Source organism: Papaver somniferum, chromosome 7 (genome assembly GCF_003573695.1).
Source record: "Papaver somniferum cultivar HN1 chromosome 7, ASM357369v1, whole genome shotgun sequence".
NCBI classification, from domain to species: Eukaryota; Viridiplantae; Streptophyta; class Magnoliopsida; order Ranunculales; family Papaveraceae; genus Papaver; species Papaver somniferum.
The window spans coordinates 10,676,850-10,684,899 of record NC_039364.1 but is presented as its reverse complement, the minus strand read 5'-3'; the positions used below and the strand labels follow the sequence as shown (position 1 = coordinate 10,684,899).

Here is an 8,050-nt window from a genome sequence, read left to right as displayed (position 1 = left end):
AAATCAAACATGCAGTTAGTTTCTTAAAATAACAGAAGAAGAAGAAGTGAAGAAGAAGGCTTATCCTCTTTAATCTCTAACCACAGACTTTAATCTGACCCCTAACTCCATTGCAGTACCCATCAGATCCCTTTTCCGAATTACATAACCCCCTATCTCCATCACCATCTTACTGCCAACTTCAAATCCGACTCCAACCCAAGGTTCCAAATCATGTAAAACACCATATCTTCATATTCAATTTTACCACCAAATCGAAAAAACCCAAAATCAAACATGTAATTAGTTTATAAATTAACTGAAGAAAAAGAAAAAGCAGTGGAGAAGAAGGTGGTGGTGGTAGTGTTGACTGCTCTGATAGAGTGATGGTGGTGATTTAGTTCTCTGAAGAAGTGAAGAAAAAGAAAAAGGAGGAGGAAAGATCGAGAGTATGTGATGGAGAATGAGATGAGTGAGTTGAAGAATGAAGTATAAAAACTTAATGTGAACGGCTATGATTCAATTAACCCAAGGGTCAAAACTAAACATGTAATCTAGTCCGGTACATCCCGGGAATTCTAACAGAACCAGTTTCTGTACCTGGTATAGACCGGTTCTTAATTCTCAGTCCCGTTCCCGGTACCGGTTTTTTTTGGCCGGTTCAAGTCCGGTACACCGGGTTATTTGTGCAGCCTTAGTCTCTAGTCACAGGACTCGCAAAATCTTCGTTACAGCGTAGAATTCCAGCCAATCTACACCTCCTTTACACTCTGCTGTGTTGTTTTATTTGGCTGAACCTATCATTCCATGACACGCGTCTCTCTTTTTCTATTTCTCGTGTGAGATATAGACAGATAGAGATCCAATTCCGAGGACTGATACTGTTTCTCTTCTTTTACTAAATCATTTTCTCTTCTCAATCTTCTTCTTTTTTGTTTCAATTTCGTCATATCTCTGACCAAATCGCTGAGATTATCAATCCAATCAAGCTTAAGGATGATGATGATAATTGGAAGTCTCTGATTCTTCCATTACATCAAGATGTTTGGTTTCTCTCGATGGGATCTAATCATTTTTTCTACTCAATTTGGGTATCAGAAGAAATCAATAATAACAGTGCCGATCTCCATATCGGATTTGTGGTGGCGGCGGTGCTGTCGGAGGTGGTGGTGAGAGTTCGGTTGAAAATGGTGGTGCTATCATCTAACTGCAGAGCCAGAGATGATGAGATTCGTTGTTTGAAACGGAATTCAGATCTGATCGAAACGGTGGCGGTTAACGGTTTTTGATACAATGGTTCGGTTAGGGGGTGAAGTGCGATGTTTTGTTTATTGAAGGGGGGAGTTGCAAATGTGAAATTTGAGTGGGGGTGCAATCCGAAAAAAACATAATTCAGTACTGCGGTATCTTTTTCCACGTCATTTTTTATGATGTCCAGTCCTCCATCCAGTCACCAGGTACGCCCTCTGCCATGTCATCCATCAATCCCACGTGTTACTATGCCATGTCACCATCTATTAAACCGTTTTAAAGCTCGTCTTTGTAGTTAAAACAGAGGGAATTTCTTGAGTTGTTTTTCACAAATTCTAATGAAAACTTTTAGTCCTTGTGATCAAGAAATGCTTCTTACTCAAAAAAAAAATCAATCTTTTATTCATTACTACTCGAGCCTTTTCTCCCTTTTCCATACTTTGTTCTTCAAACAAGATTCTTGCTGGAAACGAGATTTAAAGAAGGAATTTCTCAAGATTGTTGCTGGATAAAGATAATTGAATTAGGATTTTAGTAAGATTCTTACTGGAAACGAGATTTGAACAAGGAGTTGCTCAAGATTTCATTGGTAAAGCGAGAGTTCCAGTTGGAGTTGCTCAAGATTTCTGCTGCGAGTGTTGAATCATCTTCTGCTTCTGTCACTTTCACCGTTCTTCAAACCAGAATATCAAGAAATTGGTAAGGTTTCTTGGTCTTGCTTATATTTTGGATTCTTTTCTTTAATTTAAATCCAAAGAATTGGTTAGATTCCTCCGTTATTTAATTCATGAATTCTCTTTTGATTGTTGTTTGATATCACATGATTCTGTGTACGTGATGATTTCATGAAACCCTATTGCAGTTTTGGGTTTAGTAAGTAAATTTGATTTCGTTTTATGAAAGCAGAATAGATTATGAAATTGGTATTCTTCCTGAATCAGTGAGTTGATTCTTTTACTCACTGATTTACTTACTAATAGGATTTTCTCAAGATTTTTACAGCCAAGAGTTGATTCATTTTCTCCTTCGATCACTTTCACCGTTCCTCAAACTAGAAATATCAGAAAATCAGTAAGGTTTCTTGGTCTTAATTATATTTTGGATTCTTTTAGTGATGATTTCATGAAACCCTACTACAGTTTTGGTTTTAGTAAATAAATTTGATTTCGTTTATTGTATGGATCACTGAGTTGATTCTTTCACTCACATTTTGGATTCTTTTCTTGAATTAAATCTCTGTGATTTGTGTCCTGAATTCAGAACATAAACCAGTTTCAACTGCATACTAGTATGTATCCTTCGCTTAAGATGTAGTAGTAGCGGCAGCCCCAACCCCATGATCAGGAAATGAACTTGTGATATAAGTTGGATTTTGTGCACCTTCCGTGAATTAACTATTAAGTTTCTCGTTTATCTTTTCAATCTTCCACTCCGTGAAACCAATAATTTTGTTGTATTTTGTTTGTTGTAATGGTGTGTCTGGTTGCTCTGATGCTTCTGGCTCTGACTTTGATCGGCACCGCTGTCCAACCAATTGTAGGTATGCGCAGTTCTTCCCTCTTGGTACAGCTAATGACTATGAAGCCATTTATGAGGTTTTTGGCGCGAGAAAGTTTCTGAGTTTAGTGGACAGAGCTGACCCAGAACAGAACATAGCTTCCCAGTCACTAATCAGACAGGCAAGAGCCAGGGTGGCAGATCGTGTAAATGGACTTGGTGGATCTGTTATCCAACTCAGAGGCCAGGTGAACCAGCTTCGAGCTGAGCTGATTTCGGTAGGAATTCCCATCCTAGGAGATGTTGTTCCACAAGAACCACCAGAGGAAGAACAAGCAGTTTAGATCGGGAGATCTTGTGGGGCTTGCAGGCATCTGAAGGAACCGTGTCCATCAACCTGTCCTCTACGAGCAGTATTCACTCCTCAAAGGAGTGATGACCTTCTTGATGTTAATGCTTTTTGCGGCGTTAGGAAATTTGTCAGTAACATGAAAGAGGTCCACCCTCAAGGCAGGCGATTGGCAGCTGAGTGCATGGTTCTTGAGGCTAGGGCTTGGAATAATTTACCAGCCAGAGGAATCGAAGGACTAGTTAATATCCTAAATCTGCAAGTGAGTCTTCTTACAAGGAAACTGAACTTGGCCTAGGGGTTTCCTAAGAAGAGGTTTGAGTTGCAATAAATCTGTTTTAGCATTATGGAAAGGGAGAGATGATGTCTGTCGCACACAAAAAACTGCATCAAGTGGAATTAAGTTGTCTAGAAGCACACATTTCAGTTTTTGATTCAAATTTTATCTGAAAGTCAAATTTTATTTTCATCTCGTAGTTCCAATGGTACTTCAGGTTCATCAACTGATGCTTCTGTTATATTGACTAGTTAATATCCTAAATCTGCAAGTGCAGAGTCTTGTTACAAGGAAACTTAACTTCTGCTTCTACTCATACTAGTCTGTCGACAAAGCTGCTGCGAGACTCTTTTCTTCTCTTGTTCTTCTGCAGCTTGAAGATGATGTGATTGTCAGTAACTGGTTTGAAATGTGTGTTTGTTTCTAGTTGTTCATAGTTCAAGCTTTACTATGTTTTTAAAGGCTTGAGGGGTATGTAAGAGTATACTGTCAATGTTAGTAAATACATCGTGTCAGGTATTTGTATACCATTATATGAATTTCAATTTTAAGTACAACATAGTAACACTCTCTGATAAAATGTTAAGTTTCTTTCATTTCCTTCTACTTTTAGCTAGGCCTTCAAAGGGCTTGACTTAGGTCGTATGGCTTTGACTATCTTGAAAGAGAAATTTTCACGGCCTTGCTTAGTTTGCTGGAGAAGAAGATGATTTTTCTGCTGTATAAAGAATTCGTCTTTTTAGTTTTTTTTTATGGGTTAACAAAGAGGTTAGTTGTGATCTTCTCAATTATCCTTACCTCCTCCATGATAACCATCAAGCCACTTGATGGTTCTCTCATCTTTTCAGGTTGTTAATTAAACAAGAAATTAACAACTTTATACGACTCGGTCACCCTAGATATGTCAAGTGGTCCAGAATTTAACTCGGCATTTGTCTCCTAACATTTTCCCATTAATCCAAATGTTGCTATATTACCAAGTGACTCGAAATGTAAAGAAATGTTTATTCAAATTTAAATGGGACTCTTATCCTTCCAAGAAGTCCAGCGTACTGGTGGTCTGCTGCTAGGATGAGATCCCACCATAAAATAAACTTCCTAGTCTGAGGTTTATTTGAGGCCTATCACTATAGATTCATATAGTGTGGATAGTGTTTTATGGATCATTTAGCTAAGTAACCATTCAGGCTAAACAAAATCATTAAAGGACAAACGATCACCTTGTTCATAACAACAAAAAACACAAATACAATTTCAATAGATAGCAGAGAATTAATTTTCTCTTGACCATTCAAGCTCTGATATTTCTTACGATGGTTGTACAAATTTTCTACTTTTAATTAGCTGGGTGTTCTGTACCCAATTGTTCAAACTAAGAGAAATATGATTTTTTTTCTTCTCTGTTTCATTCGTTCGGGGGACATTTAAACCCTCTCTGTTCTCCATTTAGATGTTTGCAATTCGTAAAAACAATTTAGCTTACTTCCATCAGAGTTGTAAATCGAAGAAACCAATATACATCTGGAGATGATGATATATTGGCAGGGGGTTAGTCGTCCACGGGTAAGTTGGAGGGAGTTTAATGTATTTTGAATCTTGGGGATTTTGAGGTAGTGTAAGAGAATATAGGGAGTTTGAGAGACTCTCCCAAAATCTCTACTCTTTTGAGAGATTTGTAGTGACCCAAAAATATTCTGTGAACTCCCCAAAAATCCTTAGAACTCCCCAAAACAAACCAACTCCCTAATATTCTAGTTGTTACCACTAATAGGGAGTTCAAGAGTTTCTTTGAAACTATCCCCATGACTAACGGGGTTTTATAGGGAGTTTGTGATACTCTTCTAAACTCTCTCACGAATAACAGGGATTTTGAGAGACTCTTTCAAGCTCCCCACGACTAACAGGTAAAAATTGGACTATACCCAAGTCCTCCGAGGATAAGGACCCTCAAGCTTGTCAACGCTATTAGACCAGTCAAGTGACGAATTAGCCGATAATGACTAGATTAGTTTAACAGCAACATTAATTAGTAGAAATTAATCCAACAATGATATAGATACGAAATTAGTTGTACTGAATAGGTCTCGAAAAGTTATGCATAATGGACTACTCGCACGCGTCTTTCGGACACTGGGTGAAGAAGATTTATCAATTTGTCTCGGAGGGTAAAATAGTAATTTTGGATATTACCTTTGTGGCTGCACGTGTCGGAGTGAGTGGGTATCTCAGCAAATTGGTTCGGTCTTATCTCCACCGATCGAAGATAAATCTGTTTTCTCTTATCTCTTCTTCTTTCTTCTTTTTCTTTTTATTTCTCTGTTTCTCTTCTTTTTCTTCTCTTCCTTCCGTTCTTCGCCTGTGAAAGACTTATGATATGAGAGTGAGAGTTGATTGAAGAGAATCGGTTATGAGGTTGTATAGATGATGAAGGAGCTGAGGTTATTGTCGATTAAGCTCAGAGGAAGAAGAAAAGGTTAATTAAAGAAAGAAAAACTAGGGGCTTCTATGAAATGGAATAGATAGAAGATTTATGAGAGATCGAGGATGAAATTAAGTATTTGATGATAAGTATTCTGAGTTGACATCGAAGAAGAATAATTTACATCAGATTTTCAATTCACAGAGAATCAGAATTAGGGTCTACGAAAAACTCTTATGAAGATTAAAAGATGAATTTGAGGTTCTAAGAGATCGATTAGAGATGACTTTTTGGTTGATTTGAATATCGAAGTTTGAGTTAGGGGTTCTGAGATGGATTCGATAATTAGGGTTTCAGTGATGAGGATTGGGGTTTCTAGGACATGCTGATACTAATGATTCAAGATAGAGAAGACGATTTTTGTGGAAGTAACAGATAGGTTTTGGTGTTGATTCAAGTTGTACTAAACTAACAGAGAAGATTATCCATCCGCATGAGATTTGGATTTCACCTAAGGTAATCTTTCCTTCTTAAATTGAGTTGAGTACAATCAATAAGATGTGTATTCAAAATTGAGTGTTGGTGTTAATATGTGAATTGTTCGTTATTGAGTTATGAATTGAGTTGTAAGGATTCGCAAGATCGTTAACACTATTAGACTAGTCAAGAGACGATTTAGCCGTTAATGATTTCATTAATTAAATATAAACTATCATTATTAAAAACAATTTAATAATAATTTGGAAATGGAATTATTACCACTAGATAGATCTCGAAAAGTTATGCGGAATGGACTACTAGAACGCGTAAGTCGGACATCGGACGAGAAGGTTATCACACTCGGAAAATCGAAATAGAAGTTAGTCACATTGACCGTTGACAGTTGACCACGTTGACCATGCCTATATTTTGACGGGACCTCTAATTAGTATTTGGCCACCCCTTAGTAACTAGGTCAAAGTGGTAATAGCAACGAGTGTAAAAGGAGTGTAAGATTTTATATAATCAAAAATTCAAAAGTTAAGTTTTAAGCATGTCTTCTCTTCACGTGGGTTGTTAGTTAAGGTGGTGATGTTGTTTGTTTGAGAAAACAGAGAGTAGGAGGAGAAGTTGATAGGTATACCATTCCATTAGACTTAAAAGATAGATGAGTCATAAGAGAAATAGCTTACGTGAGAAGAGAAAGAATTCAAAAGAAAATTATGAGTGAAATTTAATACGAGATGAGAGAAAAGTTAGTGATGATGATAATAATAATATATACATAGAGATTAGAATAAAAGAGGAGAATCCTTATGGAAGGAAAAGTTTAACTAGAGTTTTGGAAGCTGCAAGAAATCAAAGAATGAAAGAATTAGGAGAAGGTGAACCATGTTCTTGGTGGAATTGATCATTTTAATGGATAATCATGGTGTTGGTGATATTAGAACAATCTTAGAAAACACAAAGGTAACATCTCTAATTAATCCTAGCTTGGTTTGTGAATTGGGTATCCTTTTAGTACTGATATAGCTTAGAAGAAACCATGAAACTATAGTTTAGAACATTATAGCAATATCTATGAAATCATAATTTTATGTGGGTTATTGTGTCTCTCTGGTCTGTCTTTGGATACGTCTTTAGGTATCTTAAATTGAGAACTAGATTTGGCTCTATGAACGTAAGTTATATTTCGTTTTCTGTTATTTCAGTGGGTATAAAGTTTGTCCCAATCCGTTTAGTAACGAATGAGATATCATTGATAGAAATGTAGTCGTCGCAGCTATATTTCTGTATTAGCAGTCACGAGTAGTCATAAGTAGGAGACTTATTAGATAGGTTCTATTGTGATTCAGAAAATGTTCAGTAGGCATAATTTGTAGAGGGTCATCCCGAGATTCCATAGAGACCTTAAGTTAATCTTTTCGATTTATTTTGAATAATTTAGAGACCTTTGAATTTGTAATCTTGAGCTGTTTCTAAGGACCAACACTTGGAAAAATATCAACAGTTGGGGAGAAGATGACCCAGTTAGTAATCTGACTCAGTCCGAGTCAGTCGGGGCATGGGTTGGTAAAACGGGTTAGTGGGTCGGGTTGTTGTTTGACCCGGTGGCTCCGTATATGGGTAGAGGGCCGGTCCTGGTCAGGCCCAATGGGCTTGGGCTTAGGGCCAGAAATCTTATTTTGTATTGTTGGACCACTTATGGTCTGAATTAGCTTTCTGTTTCTTCAACAAAGTTGTAGGGTTTTTCAAGGGATTTCCGATGATACCCGATTTGACCCTATTTGGATATGCA

General features: G+C 37.2%; 1 long non-coding RNA gene across 1 annotated transcript; it reads left to right on the top strand.

The window, feature by feature from the left end:
* Positions 1 to 845: 845 nt before the first annotated feature.
* Positions 846 to 3,907, top strand: LOC113295460. Its single transcript, XR_003332842.1, has 2 exons — positions 846 to 1,929; positions 2,771 to 3,907. It is a non-coding gene; the product is annotated as an uncharacterized LOC113295460 (long non-coding RNA).
* The last annotated feature ends 4,143 nt before the right edge of the window (positions 3,908 to 8,050 follow it).